The sequence below is a fragment of the Nicotiana attenuata genome, unplaced genomic scaffold (genome assembly GCF_001879085.1).
Source record: "Nicotiana attenuata strain UT unplaced genomic scaffold, NIATTr2, whole genome shotgun sequence".
In the NCBI taxonomy this organism is placed as follows: domain Eukaryota; kingdom Viridiplantae; phylum Streptophyta; class Magnoliopsida; order Solanales; family Solanaceae; genus Nicotiana; species Nicotiana attenuata.
The window spans coordinates 110,609-120,996 of NW_017672143.1; positions in this window are offsets into that span (position 1 = coordinate 110,609).

Here is a 10,388-nt window from a genome sequence, read left to right on the forward strand (position 1 = left end):
AACACAATCGACATATATATCTAAATCTCTCTTTTCAAGTAACTTTTTTTTCTCTTCGTCAAATCCACCATCTTTCATGCTACTTACGGTAGTACTAATTACTAAATAATGTTTTAAAAGGTGGGAGTGTGAAGAGGACCATTTTACTTAATTTGGGTCGAAGAGTAAACCCCGAAGCATGAGGTGTAGTACTAATTACTAAATAATGCTTTAAAAGGCGGAAGCGTGAAGTGGGCCGTTTTACTTAACATGAGGCGAAGAGTAACCCCCGAAGCATAGAGGCGGACCTACGTTGCGGGTCGAGGGGTCACCGATAACTAGGGATTATGGTTCATTTTACACTCCTTCTTACTTGAGTTTTGAGTAAAAATGTATACAAAATAGTCCCAAAGGCTTACATGTCGTACATGTTTGCAGGGTTTGATAAAAAAGTTGACAACTAGTCAAAATCAGCTCAAAAAGAGTAAAACATGCAAAAGTACAAGGACAATTCCAAGCACAGTTGAAACAAGACCCACTGCGGACAGCACAAAATGGGGTGCGAACGCAGTGAGGAGATTTAGAGAGTGCTGATTCCGGAAACCCAAGCAGTGAGGCCGCAAAGCATTTTGTGCGGACTGCACTGGACTCACCGTGGCCGCACTCGATATTGTGCGGTCCGCAAAGAAGGGGTTTAGAGAGTTGGGACTTTGGAGGATTAATGCCATTGCGGTCCGCGATCCTTTTGTGCGGACCACAGTAGAAGCGACCGCAGCCGCGGTGCATTTTATGCGGTCCGCGGTGACCAACTTCAGAGACTGCAGATCCAAGTCAAAAAGCCTCAGTGCGGTCCGCGATGCATTTTGTGCGGATCGCACTACCTTGTCGGGGGTATTTGTCACGACCCAATTTCCAAACCCGGTCGTGATGGCGCCTCTCGTGAAGACAAGGCTAGCCAACAGAACACCAATAACTCTTTTATAATTACTTAGCATGAATAAGTCTAAACCATTAATAAAATTCCCATAAGTGAGGAAGAAAAGTGATAAAAACAGGAAACCAGCCCAACACAGCCCGACCGGGGTGTCACAAGTCACGAGCATCTAGAAGGATTTTTTAATACAACTACAAGGCCTGTAATACATGTATTAAAATTTAGAATAAAAAAGAAGAAATCCGGTGCCGGGAACGCTGGCGGTCACCTTGCTCAGCTACGATAGCAAAATCCTCAACCAGCTCAAACCCGCTACCGGGTAAACAAGTACCTGCATCTGCACGCGAGGTGCAGGGAGTAAAGTGAGTACTCCAACTCAGTGAGTAATAAAAGTAAATAATAATTGAGCAGCAAGAAATCACGTAAAACAATCCATCATGCTATATAGGACAGTGTAACCATTTGAGAAAACTGTGAAAACGTGAAATCTTTAGAAATATCTGGGCTCAGTTTTAAAACCTCTTTTAAAAATGTCTTTTTCCAACAGTCAAACAAATGAATGCGAAACAAGTAGTGCAAGCCAGCACAAAAGTCAGCCCCTCGGGCACAACACTCCGTCAACAAATAACACCAGGATATCAGGCAATTAGTGCAGGAAGTAGCATGGAAGCCAATGAAATGAGAGTGCTGAAATGTCATGACAAGTAAGACAAATAGGAACAAATGCATGAGTGCAATGCAATGCATATGACGGTACATTCCGGTACCCACTGCGGCGTGCAGCCCGAGCCATGCATATATTTAACGTCGACGGTGCTCACTGGGGGTGTGTACAGACTCCGGAGGGGCTCCTACAGCCCAAGCGCAAATAATCAAGCCATCTCGTGGCACCAACCAGGCCTTCGGCCTCAATATCAACACAATACCGCTGCGGCGCGCAGCCCGAGCCATCCATATATCCAGAAATCACTATAACACTGCTGCGGCGCGCAGCCCGATCCATGCTCAGTCCAAAAATGCACATAAGCCACTTGGGCAATATCAAAATAATGGTTCTCAGCTCAAAACGTCAATAAAATATTGTTTAAATTTTCAAATCATAGAAAATGGCTGAGTTTGCAAAACAGTATTAAAACCCTGGACCGAGATCTAATAACATGCAAAGTAATGCGAAAACAGTGATATCAATCCCTGAAGGATTCACATAGTTGGCACGAAGCCCAAACATGGCAATCAGCCCAAATTATGATGATAACAAGTAGTTTCAGTCAAATACGTAGTAAATTACATCAATCGGGACGGACCAAGTCACAATCCCCAATGGTGCTCTACGCCACGCTCGCTATCCGGCGTGCAAGTCACCTCAATACAGCACTATGATGTGCAAATCCGGGGTTTCAAACCCTCAGACTATCATTTACAATCATTACTCACCTCGAACTGGTGAAATCTCTAGCTCGCGCCGCCTTTGCCCCTCAAATCGGCCTCCACGGGCGTCAATCTATCCAAAATCAGAGCGAATACATCACAATATGCTAAGGGAACAATACCCAATCGAAAACAATCGAAAAATAGCAAAAATCTCGAAACTAGAAAAGCTCGAGCCCCGGGCCCACTTCTCGAAAAATTATGAAATTCACATCACCGGATTCCTCGTCTCGCCACAAGTCTATACATATCAAATTTACCAAAATCGGAGTCCATTTGACCCTTCAAATTCCATTTTTAAAATTACCAATTCTCAAGCCCTAGCTTTACCCCCTTTTGATGAATTTCAACCAATTTCCATGATAAATCTATCATAATTTCATGTATTTAGGCCAAGGAACTTACCTCCAATCACACCTAGTCGAAATCCCCCTTCAATTCCGTCCAATAGCTCTCAAGCTCGCTTAAAATGGTGGAAATAACATAAGCTTCGCGGAACAAAATGAATATAAAAACCCTTCTGCCCAGCTATAATTTCCTTCTATGCGATCGCGGCCCTAGGCTCGCGATCGCGATGAACAAATTCCCAGGACTTCAAAAACGTTCTATGCGAACGCGACAGGGGCTCCGCGATCGCGATGCTTCGCTTTCCAAACCTACGCGAACGCGGCTCACATAGTGCGAACGCGTAGAATAAAAACATGCTGACCCCAGAATCCTCTTATGCGAACGCGGGATGTACCACGCGAACGCGGAGCTTCACCTTCCAGTGCTATGCGAACGCGACTCAAAGGCTGCGATCGTGGCCAATTTCCCCTCTGCAATAACAGCTGAAACCTGCAACTTTTAAGAGCCAAACTTGGTCCGATTGACCATCCGAAATCATCCCGAGGCCCCCGGGACCTCAACCAAAGAACCAACACATCCTAAAACATCATTCAAACTTGTTCCAATCATCAAAACATATCAAATAACGCTAAAACCATCAAATCACATCGGATTCAAGCCTAAGTTCTTCAAAAACTTCTGAAACACGCATTCAATAAAAAATCCGACCAAACGATGTCCGAATTATCTGAAATTTTGCACACATATCCAAAATCACCTAACGAAGCTACAGCAACTCTCGGTATTCCATTCCGACCCTCGGATCAAAATCTCACCCATCAACCGGAATTAGCCAAAATACTAACTTCGCCAATTCAAGCCTAATTCTACACCGGACTTCCAAAATCAATTCCGATCACACTTCTAAGTCACAAATCATCCCCCGAAGCTAACCGAATCACCGAAAATCACATCCGAGCCCTCTAACTCAATAGTCAACATTCAGTTGACTTTTCCAAAACAAACCTTCCTTGAAGAGACTAAGTGTCTCATTTCCATCCAGAATCAATCAAAATCAACTCATTCACACAAGACTCGTATAATAACACATAAGGAAACCGAAAATGGGGAAAACGGGGCGGTAACTCACATGACGACGGGTCGGGTCGTCACATCCTCCCCAACTTAAACAAACGCTCGTCCTCGAGCGTACCCAGAGTTGTACTAGAAGCCAACCAATAGCTGAATGACCTTACCAAGCATACACCCGGGGTGACCCACGTCACCCTACCTCGCATAGATCTGATAATACAACATAGCTGAAATCTCACCATCCATCTAGACCATAAACCGTAGAACCACATTGCACTTTTCGAACCCATACACAAGATCAGAACCTCACGTCTATATTCAGAATAAACCCGAACCAGCTGTAATAACCCATACCTGCAACCTCAGGTGAGACCATCTGATGTACCACATAATCCAAACACTCGAAACGATAGCCTCTATTCACAGCAGTTGCCCACAATTACCAAATACCGGTAGAAAACCTCTTATTAGCCAAAGTCTTATTCCAACACTTTCATGTACTGCCAACGACAAATGAGACATGCGATAACCGTAACCATTTCTCAGATCAACCATTCATGAAGCCACTTCCCTTTGACTAATACCACAACAGATTTCCGGGCCGAACCTCGATATTATCCTTCTAACAAGCTGAAACCAAATCTGTTTGTATCCATTAATGACTCCAACGATCACCTCGAATCCAACACACCACTCTAGTGATATGACACCTCAATACAGGCCTAAGCCACAACTTGCATAATACACGCACCAATAAGAAACGGTCTGAACATACTCAAATCATGACAAATGACTCAAACGAAAGAGCTGTACCTCAAGCTCATCAGTACCATTACAACACAAGGCTGAGACCCCGTCTCACATCATAGAAATAGAATACCTGAATCTACCCCGAAAGGTCATAACCAATACTCCATTTACCGAGCAACACTCAATCACTCTTCCCGCTCGACTTTCTCTATAAATCCTCAATAGAATCGCACCACATGTGCCCATATCCAACAAATCACAACGTCTCGCAACACCGAAAAGCAACTCATAGATCTCCCCAGATCACTAACAAGTTCAATAACGATCGAATCAACCTACCCCTCAATAATACAACTCGGGGCCATCCAAGCTGAATACGTAGCCACATCGGCCTGCCAACGAACTCAATACCAAGAAGCCTGAAGCTGCTCCTTCCACTACTATAACTCCTGCCGGAGCCGATACGGTGCCCTGCACCAAATCAATACCGAAATCCACAATCTCGCCCGGCGGCATGCCCGACCACAAGAAATGCATCCGAAAGAGTCCCTCAATACCGGAACTGAATCAATGGTAGAAACCTCTGCACTGACATCCATCACGAAGGCTCAATTAAGAAAAGCAGTCCTTCCCAGCCGTCTGCTGGTCTTTGGAATACAAACCACTCTGCTAGAACAAAATTCGATGCACCTCGCCACGCAACCTGTGGCATTTTCTGGCATAGCCCATAGCACAATAATCTAGAATAACCCAACACTGAGAAAACCAGTCACCCCAATATCATATCCAAAAATCTAACATACCAAGCAAAGAAAGATCCTTTCGGGCCTCCGATCCCAATAGCTGCTAAACGGTGCCGATACACGCGATCCACAACCACTACATAGTCTGTACCTGAGAACTCCCAGTCTCCAACTCCATATAGTACACGAATCACCATACCTGATCCCAAATTCCGCCGTATGAATATATATCACACCTTAAGTACCCAATCATTCCACGGAAGATATTCTAAAATTCCCCTGTGCCATCACGCAAACTCAGATATCGGCAATTGACCTAACAAGAAAACGCCGCAATACTACCGAAGTATCATCAGTTTAATCACATTACCTTTATTTTTCTGAGACGTATACTCTCGTCAAATCACTTCCAATTAGCAGTATCATTTTTCCTTGATTATCTGAGGCTACCCGTTGCCTGAAAGTTTTATGAACTTCCTTTCAGAACTGAATTGAAACCTCGAACACACAAATCTCAATCCTCCACCACATACCGCGTATACCATACCATCCAAGGATAGCAAGAAAACCTTTATCTCCCTTCCGAGCCACAGACATCTACTCACTCAACTAGTTAAGAACTCCCATCGATCCCATCTAGAAGAAAAATCATTACACATTCCATGCTCCGCATGCCCATAGAAAATATATACATCTCCAAACCACGGGTAAAACTCAACAAGAACTCTCTCCCAATTCCATTTGCACAAGCTAAACTGCCAGGACTGAATCCTTCTATCCAAACCAAGCTAAGCAAGCTGTCAAAACTCAAGAGCTTTGCTGCACAATACCTGTAAGGGCTCATTGTCTCGAACACATACGACAAATTAATCATATCCTTACCATACCGATTCGGTCTACTATCAAGCTATCCCATCTATCTAATTTCCCTTCTGATTCATCATCAACTTGATATTCCCTCTTGCAGTAGCACCACAGTTCCTCAACCCAGGTTTACCACACGAGACCCAAGCATAAGACCACACTGTCTAAGACCCATGAGCCACTGAATACTCTCTCAAATATTCCCAGATACACCACATTCCGGGATACTTTTCTCGGAAGAACTTCCTACGAATTCTGAATTCGTGACCTTTACTTTCCAGAAACTGATACATAGAATCCCATAATTAACATAAAATACCACAAGTCTTGACCTTTTCCAATGACAACACAGTCTCTAACCACATACACAACCTTAAGACACCTGATTGTTACATGTAGAATCTTGAACACTATAAAACCATTCTCGAGAGTCACTTACTTCTTATTCAAACTGCAATTCACCTGATCAAACGAACATAACCACCCATGCCTCATTAGCACTCTAACACCGCAGGGTATGACCTCATCCCAAACAAACATCTTCCTGCTCCATGCACCGAGCATTCTTTACCAATAATAGCTCAAGACATCCTACTACTTTCACACACCTATGAAGCACCATATAACCTTTGTCAAAATTTTGCTTCACTCGTGCCATCCTCGGCTCAATTTCTGCAACCAGGACTGATCCGCCAGCATACCTCGAAACGGAACCAACATAGCACATAACCATGCGATCGGCTAATCAACAGCAACCTCCCCAACTTGGCTCGAAGCCATATATCAGGACACACTCAATAACTCATAATGCTTCTACTCTAATGATGCCACCATATCATAGTGAGATTAAACTCAAATCATCTACTAGTTTGTGAAAAACACAGATCATCTGGTACTATAATCCTCTACAAATCTCGCATTTACCCCCACATCAGTTGAGTCTACTCTCTTAAGCTACCCGAATTCTCAAATTTCAACACGTACCCTTCAATTACACATGAGATCTTCTGACATATGCATAAGGATCATACCACTTAAGAACACTCCGCAGGAGATAACCCACCTACTCCGCCTCAATTTAGTATTCCAACACACCTTCCACCATCATATACGTTACACAGTCATTTAGTCTTCCTGAGTCTGAACTCATACCGCCACATGTATTGCACTTTACTTTCCAACTAGGAGACACGGAAATGTTCTTCACGCGCCCATAATTTGGGCTACACACAAATCACAATAGGAATCGAACACTTATCCGTTCATCTATTATCCAGCAGACTTCTTCGTCACTATCAAGTCATATAGATACATCTCGCAGCACTAGCATACTCATCACATGGATATTCAACCGCCATTCCGGCTAATAGGGACAATACCGAACATATAAGTTCAAAACACTTGTTCACAGAATCAGCACCTCGGTGCTCATGCCATAGGCCAAGATCCGGCCTCAAGTCCTCCAGACTGGCCCAACATACTCATGAAGATCACATCTCGCCCCTTGATCGGGGAATCGCAAGCCATCGAGGCACATACAATACTGAGCGCTCATGTGCGCATACAGACGTGTGGAAGGAATTTCAAGAGTTATATCACAAGCTGAATCAAGTACGCACGATAAGAATTCCAAGAATGTGAAGTTTTCCTAAAGGTTCTGCAGCCTCTCGAGGATAAATACAGACGTCTCTGTACCGATCCGCGTGACTCTACTAAACCTGCTCATGACTCGTGAGACCTAGTAACCTAGGCTCTGGTACCAACTTGTCATGACCCAATTTCCAAACCCGGTCGTGATGGCACCTCTCGTGAAGACAAGGCCAGCCAACAGAACACCAATAACTCTTTAAAAATTACTTAGCATGAATAAGTCTAAAGCATTAATAAAATTCCCATAAGTGCGGAAGAAAAGTGATAAAAATAGGGAACCAGCCCAACACAGCCCGACCGGGGTGTCACAAGTCACGAGCATCTAGAAGGATTTTTTAATACAACTACAAGGCCTGTAATACATGGATTAAAATTTAGAATCAAAAAGAAGAAATCCGGATTCCAAAATCAGAGCGAATACATCACAATATGCTAAGGGAACAATACCCAATCGAAAACAATCGAAAAATAGCAAAAATCTTGAAACTAGAAAAACCCGAGCCCCGGGCCCACTTCTCAAAAAATTATGAAATTCACATCACCGGATTCCTCGTATCGCCACGAGTCTATACATATCAAATTTACCAAAATCGGAGTCCATTTGACCCTTCAAATTCCATTTTTAAAATTACCAATTCTCAAGCCCTAGCTTTACCCCCTTTTGATGAATTTCAACCAATTTCCATGATAAATCTATCATAATTTCATGTATTTAGGCCAAGGAACTTACCTCCAATCACACCTAGTCGAAATCCCCCTTCAATTCTGTCCAATAGCTCTCAAGCTCGTTTAAAATGGTGGAAATAACATAAGCTTCGCGGAACAAAATGAATATAAAAACCCTTCTGCCCAGCTATAATTTCCTTCTATGCGATCGCGGCCCTAGGCTCGCGATCGCGATGAACAAATTCCCAGGACTTCATAAACGTTCTATGCGAACGCGACAGGGGCTCTGCGATCGCGATGATTCGCTTTCCAAACCCACGCGAACGCGGCTCACGTAGTGCGAACGCGTAGAATAAAAACATGCTGACCCCAGAATCCTCTTATGCGAACGCGGGATGTACCACGCGAACGCAAAGCTTCACCTTCCAGTGCTATGCGAACGCGACTCAAAGGCTGCGATTGCGAAGGCTAATTTCCGCTCTGCAATAACTGCTGAAACCTGCAACTTTTAAGAGCCAAACTTGGTCCGATTGACCATCCGAAATCATCCCGAGGCCCCCGGGACCTCAACCAAAAGCACCAACACATCCTAAAACATCATTCAAACTTGTTCCAATCATCAAAACACATCAAACAATGCTAAAACCATCAAATCGCATCGGATTCAAGCCTAAGTTCTTCAAAAACATCCGAAACACGCATTCGATCAAAAATCCGACCAAACGACGTCCGAATGACCTGAAATTTTGCACATATATCCAAAATCACCTAACGAAGCTACAGCAACTCTCGGATTTCCATTCCGACCCTGGGATCAAAATCTCACCCATCAACCGGAATTAGCCAAAATACTAACTTCGCCAATTCAAGCCTAATTCTACATCGGACTTCCAAAATAAATTTCGATCACACTCCTAAGTCACAAATCATCCCCCGAAGCTAACCGAATCACCGGAAATCACATCCGAGCCTTCTAACTCAATAGTCAACATCCGGTTGACTTTTCCAAAACAAACCTTCCTTGAAGAGACTAAGTGTCTCATTTCCATCCAGAATCAATCCAAATCAACTCATTCACACAAGACTCGTATAATAACACATAAGAAAACTGAAAATGGGGAAAACGGGGCGGTAACTCACGTGACGACGGGTCGGGTCGTCACATCCTCCCTAACTTAAACAAACGCTCGTCCTCGAGCGTACCCAGAGTTGTACTAGAAGCCAACCAATAGCTGAATGACCTTACCAAGCATACACCCGGGGTGATCCCACGTCACCCTATCTTGCATAGATCCGATAATACAACTTAGCTGAAATCTCACAATCCATCTAGACCATAAACCGTAGAACCACATTGCACTTTCCGAACCCATACACAAGATTAGAACCTCATGTCTATATTCAGAATAAACCCGAACCAGCTGTAATCACCCATACCTGCAACCTCTGGTGAGACCATCTGATGTACCACATAATCCAAACACTCGAAACGATAACCTCTATTCACAGCAGTTGCCCAAAATAACCAAATACCGGTAGAAAACCTCTTATTAGCCAAAGTCTTATTCCAACACTTTCATGTACTGCCAACGACAAATGAGACATGCGATAACCGTAACCATTTCTCAAATCAACCATTCATGAAGCCACTTCCCTTTGACTAATACCACAACAGATTTTCGGGCCGAACCTCGATATTATCCTTCTAACAAGCTGAAACCAAATCTGTTCGTATCCATTAATGACTCCAACGATCACCTCGAATGCAACACACCACTCTAGTGATATGACACCTCAATACAGGCCTAAGCCACAACTTGCATAATACACGCACCAATAAGAAACGGTCTGAACATTCTCCAATCATGACAAATGACTCAAACGAAAGAGCTGTACCTTAAGCTCATCAGTACCATTACAACACAAGGCTGAGACCCCGTCTCACATCATAGAAA